Genomic DNA, 12,733 nt, shown 5'->3' on the forward strand with positions numbered 1-12,733 from the left:
CCATAACTCTCGGCACAAGAAATCTGGACAGAGCAACAAATAATCGAGAAACAAAGAGTTTAAAATAGGTACGGATTTTAAACATTGCTCTTATAAACTTAGAAAGTTGCTTGAATAAGAGGGATTTCATTAGCATGCATTTTTCTGAAGCAGAGGTGTATGTTGTGTGTGTATGTGTGAGGGTGAGTGTGTGAGATGACTACCGGCAGCAGCAGCAGCAGTAAAGAGGTGTACAAACCTCGGCACCTTTCAGCTGAAGAAATATTTGGGAACAAAGGTTCTAAAATAGAAGTTAGCATGAATTTTCTGAAGGAAAAAAGGTCTGAAGCTGAAATGTATGCCATTATTTATTAATTTCCATCTCCAGTGACTGCCAACCAAACAATTTAGGAGTAAAGGACCAAAAGTAAAGTAAATAACCTGGTTATTTTTAAATGTTATAATTTGTATGTTAAATGCTTCCTCCAACACCATTAACATATACTACAGCAAATTAAAAAAATTAGACGGAGGAACTATTTTACATCAAAAATATACTAAAACATACATAGTAATAAAAAATATATATAAGAATGTAAAACACAACAATTTTAGAGTGAGCCTATTCTCTAAGCACAATAATGCCCTCCAGGGTGTGTGTTCATGAATAATTAATGCCGTTCCAGATGTGTAGAGGCCTGACACTGCATTACACATTAACACAACCCTGTCATTATTGGTTGTTTCACCATGGCATCTGTTCTAGACCCAATTATGAACTCAGCCAGAACTAGTATTTCATTTATCACTCCCTATTCCTTTCTCTGTGCCTATAGCCTGTTAACAATCCCTGGTAGGGAATGAAGTCTCCATGTGCAATCCAAACTTCTGTGTTACCTTATCCGACTCTTAAGAATTTTCCCTCCCTGGTTATTTACTCCCAATTCATTGGTTCCTTTGCTAATGTTTTCCAATAAATTCCACCTCCCTCTTGGTTATTTTCTATGCCCCTACTTGCAGTCATTCCTATTGATAAAATCTCTTTTCTCCATTCCCACATTGGAAAAAAGTCTGAAGCTCAAATGTATGCCATTATTTGGAGTGGGAGTAAATAACCAGGGAAGGAAAATTCTTAAGAGTCGGATAAGGTAAAGCAGAAGTTTGGATTGCACATGGAGACTTCATTTCCTACAAGGGATTGTTAACAGGCTATAGGCACAGAGAAAGGAATAGGGAGTGATAAATTAAGTACTAGTTCTGGTTGAGTTCATAATTGGGTCTAGAACCAAACTAATAAATGCGGGAGATGCAATTATACAGCCAAACTAGAGGCTAAGCTCTCTCAACCCGAGACTGGATCAGACAGTCAAGAGGAGAAGGGAAATACTTGCATCACACCACCAGTCTTACATAGACCCATTAATCCAGCACTGGCAAAAAGCACACATAAATACATGAAAACATACTCAGAGGTTCTAAATAAAAATTTGCAAAAGCAACAGAGACCTTCAAAGCAGACATCCAAGCAACTACCACCCTGCAACACAAACCATGAAACACATGCTTCACAAAACAGTGTGCACGCAATCACAGCCCTTAAGGCAAAATAACATACCCAACATACTAGTAATAGGTGACTCTATAGTCAGGCATACTGATGTCCCACTCACTAGGCTGAAGAAGGAAAAGGTTACTGTTAGCTGCCTGTTGGGTGCCAAGATCCGCCACATAACACAAGCACTCAGGTCACTCCAGAACAAGTACAAATATGACTCTGTCATTGTTCATGTTGGTGTGAATGACCTGAGCCGTACTTCCCTGGACTACATGAAAACAGACCTCTCTGATCACGTAGCCCAGGCTGGTATGACCCTGTCCCTGAGTAGCATCCTGCCCTCACCAAGAATGATACCACGGTATAAAGAAAAAATTCTCAATTTCAACAATTGGCTAAGTTTCTGGTGTCATTCAAAGGGGATCCAGTGTCTGTCCGCCTGGGATGACATGCTCGACAAGTCATGCTGCTTTGCTAGAGACGGCTTGCACCTGTCACCCTTAGGCTTTTGAATACTGGCCAAGGCTCTTGCCACCCCCATAGTGCCTTTTTTAGGCAAGGCTCAAAAGACAAACCTACTGCCATAAATAGCACAAGTAACAAAAAACTGAGGGTAATGCTACTCAGTGCCAGAATTCTAAACCTCAAAATGCATGCACTCGAGGCACTCCTCAGTATGGAGAATATCGATATATGTGCAGTAACAGAAACCTGGTTTAAGGCTCCAGAGTTCACCCCAGCACTACCAGTCTACAACTCATACCATACATTTCGGCCACAAAACCCAAACCAAAATACAAAAGGAGGGAGCGTATACATATTCATCAAGGATACCCACACCTCCAGGTTAGTGGCACAGCAAGATGCTTCAGAGATCATCCACGTTCAACTAACAACAGGCAAAACTGCAATTCAAATTGTAGCTTGCTACAGATCACCCACCATGTACCAGGACCCCCATTCCATGTTTCTGGAAACACTGGGAAACATAAAGGTCCTACCAAACACCCTAATATTGGGTGATTGCAATTATCCAAACATTAACTGGGAGAACTACTCAAGTACTAACTCCCTTGCCCAACATTTCCTAGAATTTATAAACTCAAATGCCCTGGTTCAACTGGTCAACACTCACACCAGAGATGACAACATATTGGACCTGGTCATCACCAACATGGGAGACCTGTGTTCCATACCAGAGGTCAACCCCTCGCTGGTTAGATCTGACCATAAACAAATCAGTTTGGATATCCACATTCCGCCCCCAGCCCTGGACAAGGAAACCACCGTGAAAAACTTTTCAAAAGCAAACTTCACATTACTTAAGACCGAGGTGGAAAGTTTCAAAGCCCCCATGCTGAAGGATAACGCTGTCCAAGCTGCAAAATCCTTTACTAATGCATTCTACAGGCACCTACAAGAATGCATGGATCGTGCCATCCCAAGCAAAACCAAGACTCACTCCTCCAAGAAAAGGAAACCAGTCTGGTGGACCCCTGCCATAAACAAGCTATACAATAGAAGGAGGAAACTAGTACAGAAAAGAGTAAAATCCCAAGAAGAAAAGACATCCCAGATCAGTATCAACAAGAAACTACGATCCCTCATAAAATCATCTAAGGTGAGCTTTGAAAGAAAAATTGCCAAGGACTCCAAAGATAAACACAAGGCATTCTTTAGCTATGTCAAGAATCTAAGTGGCAATGCTCAGATCTGCTCAGAGTTAGGGCAGAATGGCACAAAATACACTGAACCGACCAATATCACCAACATCCTGGCAGACAGGTTCAGAGCAAACTTCACCCCCCTCTCACCCCCAAAAGGGCTCATAACCATGCCAGAAGAATGTAGAGTCCTTGAAATCACAGACACTCAGGTTAAAACTGCCCTCTCCAAAGTCAAAAACACAGCATCAATGGGACCGGAAGGTGTCTCAGGCTGTGACCTACATGAGCTCAGAGATGAACTAACCCTTCACACTGTTCAAACTCAGCCTCTTCACAGGCTGCGTACCCATAGAGTGGCACATAGCAACAGTTATTCCACTCCACTAAGGTGGAGCCACAACAAACCCCGGGAACTATCTCACTATAAGCCTGACTAGCTTGGCCTGCAAGGCTATGGAGTGCATCATTATGGAACTCATTAACAGAGACATTGGGAACCTCCAAACATTGGACCCTACCCAGTTCAGCTTTGTTAAGGGCAGATCATGCCTCCTAAACCTGGTGGACTTCTTTGAGACAGTAACCAAAGCTATAGACGAGGGAAAGGTGGTACACACAGCCTACCTAGACCTCGTTAAGGCCTTTGACACCATTCCCCATTCTGGTATTATAGACAAGCTCACCAGCCTGAACATAAACCCCTATGTCACAAGATGGGTTGCCAACTGGCTCATGGACAGAACCCAAATGGTGAGAGTTGCAGGAGCTAGGTCCGACTCTAAACCAGTTACAAGTGGCATTCCCCAGGGCTCAGTCCTAGGACCCCCCTCCTGTTCAGCATATACTTCTCAGAGGTACAGGCAAGCACAGGAGGACTATGGCTGACCAAGTTCACAGAGGACTGCAAACTAGGGGCTATAATTGACTTTCTGCCTGACAGAGACATCCTTCAAAAGGGTCTCACTGAGACAGATACCTGGTGTCAAAATCATGGCCTCAAGTTAAATGCCAAAAAGTGCATAGTCATCCCCTTTGGAAAAAACAAAGTACCCACAAACTACCACATAGGTGGCAGTCCCCTCAATACGGAAGACGTAATAAGGGATCTGAGGACCCAAATAGATAGTAATCTCACCTTTGATAATCACATTGCCAAAGTGGTTAGAAAATCCTTCTACGTGGCCCACCTAATCACAAAAGGGTTCACATCCAGATCAAAAGAGGTCATTGTGCCCCTCTACTCATCATTCATCAGACCCATCATAGAGTACAATGCCTCATTTGGGATGTACCTTACAAGACACCTGCAACAGCTGGAAAGACCACAGAAGTACCTCACCAAGAGGATCACTAGCCTCAAACAGATGCCCTATGCAGCTCGACTGAAGAAGCTCCAGCTGTACTCGGTTGCATACCGCCTACTCAGAGGTGATCTCTGCCTGACATACAAGGCCATGTCCAACCCAGAATTGATGGACATGCTCCACCTAAAGAAAACCTTATCCCCTCGTGCCACACGCTCTACAGATCTAAACCTCACCACAATAAATAGGACGTGCTGGAGGGATAGATTCCTGTCCCAGAGACTTCCCATGCTTTGAAACAAGATTCCAGTCTACATTAGGTAGAGCTCCTCGCTAAGACTCTTCAAAAGAAACCTTGACGAGTGGATGGGAAACAGAAAGTTTACCCAGGGATCACTTTAGTGGCTCTGCTGGACAGAGGCACATGGAACTAATCTAAGGGGCAGCGAAAGCCAACACATTCTAGCTAGGCTTATAAATGTCTTTGGGCAGATATCCTAGTGCCTACCTATGAACCTATGAACCTTAGTTCTCAAAATACTTTCTGCTACTTTGAAAATATTATGTTCTGTGTGGTATTGTTCTCCCCAAGGGCCTGCATCCAAAATCCTACTCTCTCATTATTTTGTGAGCTTCCTCCATTTTAATATAATTTCTTTCCACGTTCATTTGTACTCTCTTGCTTGTTTTATGTATGTGACCCTTAACTGCACAGCTCTAAAATATTCCTTCATATCTGGTAATGCTAAACCACCATGTTCTGTGGGGAGATACAACTTATCCCACTTAACGCTTTCTCTATTTCCCTCCCAAATAAATTCCTTCAATTCTTTATTAATTATTTTCCACAACATCTCGCCGGGTTCACGATAGTATTAAAGGGAAAAGAAATAATTTCACTGCAAGTACTTGATTATCCATATCCACAGTGAAGAGCTTCAAACTTCAAACTTTGTATATTATCTCTTGTTTAGCTGCTATAGTAGAATCCTTTTTAATTCAAGCACATAAATACTTCATCTTATCATATCTCGATAAATATGGGTGTTGCTGAAATAATCCATGTGTGGCAGCATAGGCTACGACTCTGGCATTTGTTTTAACTCTATTTATTTTATATCCTGAAATAAAATGTAAAATGGTCTCAAAATGTTCCACAACATTAAAATGTCCTGGTCTGGTTTTATTAAATAAAAAATAATATCATTTACAAATAAGGCTATGTTTTCCTATGTACCATACTAGTTACACTCTTTAATTTGTGAGCTCATTCTTTTCTTTGCCAATGGCTCTAATACAAGGCAAATAAATGGAAAGAGGACACCATTGTCTGCTTCCTTTCTTCAAACACAGCTTATTAGAAAGGAACTTTCTCACATTATTCTTGCTTCTGACCATTCATATATCTTCTGTTTTAACCTCATTATTCCATACGGAAAAGCATATTTTGCCATTGCCCTACTTATGAAGTCCCTGACTACTCAATCAAATGCCTTCTCTGTATCAAAACACACCAATAATAGTCGGGTCTTAATGCACCCTGCCTCCCTCATCTTGACTGTTCAGTTGAACTACTCTTTGGTATCAATTACTGAGAAATATTAGTTAATCATAAACAAGAGAAATGCTTCAATTTATTTTCCATTTTTTCAAATATCATTTGGTGTATTGTTTAGCTGAAAGGCACCAAAAAGAAACAGAATCGTTTGACAAGCACTATTTTTTTGATAACTGATAGTGACAAGTTACAGCCATTTATAACTAAGAGGAATGCTTCACCTTTTTTACATGCTTGAAGATATAGTCTGCTGTGCTGTTAGAAACATCCTACAACAGCACAGGTTTAATTCATAGGGGCCTTTTATGCCTAGATATAATTTCCACAGGTGATAATCAAACCCTGTATCTTGTGAAAGTGAGGTAAACACCTTAACCATTAGGCCACCATTTCTATTTTGTGATATTCAGTAATGAACAAGTTATGGCTACTGAACTAATATGAGCATCTGCTATGTTGTGCATAACAGAACATTGCTATATTGTTGAATATAGAAAGCTCTGATGTACATAGTATAATAGTCAGATACCAGGGATGATTTTTATACATATAACCAAACACACATTTAATGGGTCTTACTAAAAGTATACTAAATTTACAGACCAGTCTAGTGTAACTGTCAAATATTAATCAGGCATTCAGATGGGTATGGGGAAACAAATAAAACTCTAGAAAGCATCTGTAAGAACTGCTTCTGTATTCACTTGTTATCTATATAGCTGCACCATATACAACTATTTTTCAAAAATACATTTATTGAGGTACAGATTAGTCCCTTTTCAATTAATCATGCTATATTTTAAAAGTTTTAAATATTTTCAATTCTCTGACATCTTTAAAAGATAAAACATTGGGTATCTAAGACAAAAATTCTGAATACTGTATTTTTACACTACAGTATTATGCCTGTGCATTCACTGATTTATGATTATAACTTGGATCGAAACTGGAAATTTCAAGATTTTAAGACCGTGCATCTTTCTACTAGATCTGTATAGTGGAACATGTATAGTATCTTTCCAGTGAAGTCAGGTTGCCAGTGTTTGCCTTTTATACTCATTATATAATTCTGCTTAAAAATAATAAACTGGATTAACCTCTGTCTCATAATGAACCTTGCTATAACCCAAAGAAGTGACTTCCTACACCATGAGAGAGAGAAGTAACTGAGATATAAGTATGTGACAGAAAACAATTACTTTCAACAGTACTGCACTCATTTTGCATACCACTTTCTAATACATAACACAGAAAATGCGCTTTTACTTAATATTCTGGATTCTAATGAAAAATGTTTACTTATCTAATCTTATCTAATATCATTAAACTGCTTACTGTCTTCACCACACTTTGAGTCACATCCTGTCTCGTGACTGAACTACATTTGTTTTTTTGTTTGTTTTATTACATCCAACTGGTTGTTTTTGAAGTAATTTAATGGTACTCAGTGTCAGCTTCTGACATTGCTGCTAGTTTTGCCTAATTCATCTTCATTGCAAACCTTATTGAACCCTTTATTGCCTCATGCTTTTATATTACGTTATTGAAGCATCTGGTGTAAACACTGATTATGGTTTCCAAGCAGGTAGGTTTTAATTACACTTGCAGCAATCTCATTTCTGTACTTTAATAAGATACCTGGTATCAGTAAATGAATGCACTCTATCAGCATTTGATACAGATTAAAAAGAAGCTCCTAAGTTGTATTTTTTAAATAAATTATATGATAGTTAAATACAGTCTGAGATTCAAAATACATAAAATGCAAGGAGTTCAATATGTTTATGTTATTTGTTTACCTTAGTAGGTAGAACTGAGATTCAACTAGTATCTGGGGAGAAAAAATGGATTATCTGTCAGACTGTCTGCAAATTATGATCATATTTATTGTTCTTTCTCCTCTTTCTCGTTTCATTTTCATTTTCTCTGACTGATGTAATTGATTTACTTATAGCCAATAAAATGGGATGGCAGAAGATTTGTGATGTCAGTATTTTTACATTTACAACAGTTTTTGAGTTAAGCAAAGGAGAATATCCTATATTATTTTACAAATGGCAGCAACAACAAAAATCACTTAGGAAAAAAAATGCCATGTAAAAGGCTTTTATTTTGTTTTTCAGTAATTTCTCCTTAAATCTTATATATACTCAGATAAAATTTGGTTAAGGTCTGACCCTGATCAAGTGCATATTTAGTTCATTGACATACTTCTGGATTATTTTTCATATCTGTCTGTTTTCATGTCTACAATTTTGTTGCTGTAATAGTTTAAGACTTGTTAAGTGATTTTAAATGCATCTACAACTCTGTCGCATAGGTAGAACAGTTACCGTATTCACTCAATGTTACTGACAACTGCCTGTTTCTGTTCTGTTTTTCATTTGTGTTGTGCACCTCACCAGAACTTTGCCTAGAAGTTAGATGGACTGTTTTTTGTAGAGAAATAAGTGCATTATCCAGCAGCCAGTCCCTCGTTGTGTAGATATGTGTTTTGTCTAACAACCAGTTCCACTCCCATACTAGCATCTTCTATCGTCCTTCTGTCCCCTCTCTTACTCGCACTCTCTCCTGCACTCCAACCTCTACAACCTTTCACCCTCTCACTCTACTCTCCTATTTTCTCTGCATTATCACCCTTCTGCCATTCATTATAACACTCAAGATTTACCTTTTCCTTTACTTTATTACAAATTGCAAAAATCCTTACCTTCCCTTTGCCAGTCAACCCTGCCGAAGAGCAAAATAAGGAAGCTATCACCTGGACTGCAAGGGAACCACATCCCCATTACAGCTAAGTCCACAAGCTGGGTACCTGGACTGCCTAACCCCTAGCATTGTATGTATTAACTGACCTGAACTTAGAAAATTATACTAGCCTCTTTCCCTGTGTCTTTTAGCCTACAGCTTCCCGTGCATCACCACTGCTCCTGCAATATCCCTCTTTCCCACTTTCCAAACTAACTTCTTCCCTCCCTGCCCACACTTGCCATCTAGATCACTCTCCTGTATTTTTGGCCACTGAACTAAGCCTTATAAGGTACTTAATAGTAATGTAGCTCCCTTAAGTCTGTCTGCCTCTTTACTGGCCTTGTACTCTCTGGCTCTCCCTTAACCTTCCCCCAGCATAGCCTTCTTCTTTCTATTTGAACATTCCGGCACTTCGTTCCCTGACAGTAGTTTTTGCCATCACTGCCTCCCTTCTCTATCTACCTCCTGCATTGATACATTTTAATCCTACTTACCTGCATCATTGTTTTTTTTTAGTGATTTCTACTCATCCTGGGTTAATGCAGATGATCCAGAATGCCTTCACCACCACAAAAATCTGGATGGCTAATAATCATCTAGCTTTAAACCCAAACAAAACCAAATTGTTGGTATTCACCCCCAAGAAAACCCTCATCAACAAGACAGACTTCACCATTCATTCCCAACCAACTCTACCAAAGAGGTGATCACCCACACAAAGTTGCTAGGAGTTATCCTCGATGAAAACTTGACATTTGAACTCCATATCCACAATAACATTAAAAAAACAAACTATAACCTAGGCACCCTCTATCGACAAAAATACTTTCTCAGCTGCTCAATGAAACTTACTCTTGCCTTAACCTTTCTCTTACCTTCACTCCTCTATGGTGCTCCCCTCCTCACTAACATCACTCAACCCTAAAAACCAAACTTGCTACAATAAGGTTGCCAAGTTTGCAACCAACACAAAACACTCCTTGCATCACTGCATCCCATTAAAAACACTTAACTGGCTTGAACTTCTACATCTATTAACCTACATACAGCTCATCGCAGCTCACAAAATCATTTACAAATCCTCAGACTGCCTTTCTCTCTATTCCATCCTAAACCTCTACCACCCAAGCAGACCACTTAGATCTGAAAATCAACGTCTACTGCAAGTAGACAAACCTACACTTTCTGCTGGCAAGATGCTTTACTCATTCTCCACTGTCAAACTTTGGAATACTATCCTATCAGCTGTCAGAACCTCCAGTAGCATCTCCTCCTTCAAAAAATCTCTGTGGCATTACTTCTCCACCCTTTGGTATTGCACATGTATCTACTCACATCCATCCATAACCTAAGTCTCTACACTCCAAGTTGGTTCTTACTTTAACTTTCATCCTCACCTGTTTAAACTTTCTTTTTCACTAGTCAAATACAATAACTTATCTTCCTCTATACAATCCACCAGCACCCCTCTGTCCATTCACACCTCTCTCTCCACTCTGCTTATAACCTTAAAACACCTCTGAATACTACTATGATATTAAATTTCCTCAACATAGTACCTTTAAAGTACAATAATTTAATCACTTGACTAGTCTGTGACATTATTACTATAAATCTTTACATATTATGCATTTTCAGACCTTCAATTATTGTATATTACTGTACATATTATGCATTTGCAGCCCTTCATAGGTTCATAGGTTCATACTAGGCTATCTGCCCTAGGGCATTTATAAGCCTAGCCAGAGTGTAAACCCAAAAATGCTACCAAACACACCACAAAAGGTCCTTCCACGTATAAACGAAATATAAAAACAAAAAGACTGAGAAGGGCCCCTTATGCAGACAGCACAAATAGTATCTAGATACAAACGATGCAAATGTCAGTTTGCATACACACAGTACCTGTAGTTCATAGTTAGTGTCAAAGTTCGATGTTTCACGCTGTTCAGCTTAAACGACCAACAATAAGTACACCTTGCTTATCAAGCGAGGTTATAAAAGAGATGTTTTCAAGATACAGTTCCAGCTATTCAGCTCCAAGCTCAAATGGGCAACCAAGGCTGCTCACAAATAATCCTGATAACGTTTAAAACATAAACCTCCGTCTAGCAATGCTTGTACAACATTAACTCCAAGAACAAGCGTTAGGCGGATTCTAAGGTAAATTGCTTTTATTATAAAGAACGGCAAGCGCTTTCAACATGAGTCTTTTTCAAGCCAACAAAAAAGCCAGAGTGTGTTTGGCTTTCGCCACCCATTTTAAATTAATTTTGCTATGCCCTTTTTCGAGGTTAGTATACTGTGCCTCTGTCTAACAGTGACACAGAAGTGATACCCGGGATAAACCTATGATCCCCCATCCACTCATCAAGATTCCTCTTGAAGAGAGTCAATGAGGGACTCTGCCTAACCTGGACTGGGATTTTATTCCAGAGTGAATGGAGCCTCTGGGTTATGAATCTGTCCCTCCAGCATGTCCTATTTATTTCAGTGCTGAGGTTCAAGTCTCTCGAGTGCGTAGCTTGATGGGATTTGGATTTTCTGAGGTACAGCATGTCCATTAATTCCGGGTTGGACATGGCTTTATACATCAGACACAGATCGCCTCTGAGCAGGCGGTATGCCACTGAGTAGAACTGGAGTTTCTTTAACCGGGCAGCATATGGCATCTGTTTGAGCCCTTTGATCCTGTTGGTGAGGTACTTTTGGGGTCTTTCCAGTTGCTGCAGGTGTCTGGTAAGGTACATCCCAAAAAGGGCATTGTGCTCAATTATAGGCCCGATGAGGGATGAGTAAAGAGGCACGATGACCTCCCCTGATCTAGATGTGAATCCCTTCATGATTAGGTGGGCTATATAAAATGTTTTTCTAACCACTTTGGTCACGTGGTTGTCAAATGAGAGATTGCTATCAACTTGGGTCCCCATTTCCCTAATTACTTCTTCCGTACTTAATGGATTGCCACCTATATGGTAATTTGTGGGCACTTTATTTTTGCCAAAGGGGATGACTATACACTTTTTGGCATTTAGCTTGAGGCCATGGCTCTGGCACCAGTTGTCTGTTTCTATGAGGCCCTTTTGGAGGATGCTTGTGTTGGCTGGAGAGTCGATTATGGCACCCAGTTTGCAATCATCTGCGAACTTGGTCAGCCACAGTCCTTCCATGTTGGCCTGTACCTCCGAGAAATATATACCGAACAAGAGAGGTCCCAGGACTGAGCTTTGTGGGATGCCACTTGTAACTGGTTTGGAGTCTGACATGGCTCCAGAAATTCTAACCATGTGGGTTCTGTCTTTGAGCCAGTTTTCAACCCATCTAGTGACATAGGGGTTTATATTTAAGCTGATGAGCTTATCTATAATGCCTGAGTGGGGTATTGTATTGAAGGCTTTTGCGAGGTCCAAGTAGGCTGTGTGGACCACCTTCCCCTCGTCAATGGCCTTGGTGACTGTTTCAAAGAAATCGACCAGGTTTTAGAGGCAGGATCTGCCCTTAACAAAGCCAAACTGGGTAGGATCCAGTGTCTGTAGGTCCCCAATATCTTTATTTATGAGATCCATGATGATTCTTTCCATAGCTTTGCAGACCAAGCTAGTCAGGCTTATGGGGCGATAGTTTCAAGGATCCGTTGAGGCACCACCTTTGTGGAGAGGGACCACTGTTGCTGTACACCACTCTTTGGGTACATATCCTGTGATAAGGCTGAGATTGAACAGTAGTTTTATGTTTGGGTTTAGCTCTTCTTGGAGTTCATGTAGGATGCAGCCCGGGACACCGTCTGGTCCCATTGATGCTGTGTTTTTTGCTTTGGAGAGGGTGGCTCTTACCTGAGCATCTGAGATGTCAGGGGGGCAGCACTCTGCTGGGATAGATATTTGCCCTTTGGGTGGGGGGGGAGAAGTTTGTGCTGAAC

At 40.3% G+C, this 12,733-nt stretch overlaps 1 protein-coding gene across 1 annotated transcript in view; it reads right to left on the reverse strand.

The window, feature by feature from the left end:
• The window catches only part of LOC122794239 (cyclic nucleotide-binding domain-containing protein 2-like), a 746,060-nt gene that overhangs the window by 130,461 nt on the left and 602,866 nt on the right, over positions 1 to 12,733 (reverse strand). The window lies entirely within an intron of this gene.

Source organism: Protopterus annectens, chromosome 2.part1 (genome assembly GCF_019279795.1).
Source record: "Protopterus annectens isolate FY-2018-M chromosome 2.part1, PAN1.0, whole genome shotgun sequence".
NCBI classification, from domain to species: Eukaryota; Metazoa; Chordata; order Ceratodontiformes; family Protopteridae; genus Protopterus; species Protopterus annectens.